Consider the following 844-nt stretch of genomic DNA (forward strand, 5'->3'; position numbering starts at 1 on the left):
TTGGTGACCTTAACCCCCCCACCCCATGCTGCAAACTGCTCTCCGCCACAACTCTGAATATCCTCACTAGAGGCCAAAGACAAATCTCCAGTCGGAGTCTCTTTCCAGGGATAGAAGTGACCCAGGGACTCCCACTTAGTCCCCCTTTTAGGGATTAGATTAGTATTTTTCTCAGACCCCAGAGTCTGAAGTCCTAAACACCCGTTCTTCTGGCAGAAGTAACTTTAGAGACACTTCCAGACTTAAGATCCTTCCTGGTCTTGGGGTGTCTCAGGAACCTGCTCTGAGCCCTAATTTCCTCCTCCTGACGATGAGCTATCTCAGAGACCTTCATCAAAAGCCCCCTCCCAGGGCCTGATGCGTTTCCTAGGGTGGAGGTGCTCCACAAGCCTGGGGTCCCTGTCTTCTGGATGGAGTGTCTCTGAAGATACCCCCCACACACACACTTCGCGCACGCCAAGAGCTCACTTCCTGGGAGTGCGGTATCTCAGAAACTCCCATTCAAGTTCCCCATCACTGCTAAAAGGGCCTCTGAGAAACCCCCTCCCCAAGCCCCGAATCCCCTTCCTGGGAAGGAGAGGGCTCACAAGGAGCCCCATCCTCAGTCGTGATCACTCTCTGGAGATACTTCTGAATTCACTTCCTGGGAGCCAGGTACCATTCAATTCTCCGCTAGGACTAAAAATGTCTCCAGGGGACCCCCCCACCGGAGGTTCCCCCAGAGAACCTCTCCCAGGATCCCCACTCATGCCTCGGGGTCTCCGGAGCCCCAACCCGGCCAGCACCCCCTCCTCACCTCCCTGCTCCTCTCAGCTCCTGAAGCCACAGTAACTCACTAGGGATC

General features: G+C 55.2%; 1 protein-coding gene across 1 annotated transcript in view; it reads right to left on the reverse strand.

The window, feature by feature from the left end:
• Window positions 1-838, reverse strand: part of SLC38A5 (solute carrier family 38 member 5) — a 9,611-nt gene extending 8,773 nt beyond the window's left edge. Inside the window, exon 1 of the mRNA XM_077752972.1 lies at window positions 797-838. The gene's annotated coding sequence lies outside the window, so the exon portion shown is untranslated. The remainder of the gene's footprint in view (window positions 1-796) is intronic.
• Window positions 839-844: the final 6 nt, after the last annotated feature.

Source organism: Crocuta crocuta, unplaced genomic scaffold (genome assembly GCF_008692635.1).
Source record: "Crocuta crocuta isolate KB4526 unplaced genomic scaffold, BGI_CrCroc_1.0 scaffold943, whole genome shotgun sequence".
NCBI lineage: Eukaryota > Metazoa > Chordata > Mammalia > Carnivora > Hyaenidae > Crocuta > Crocuta crocuta.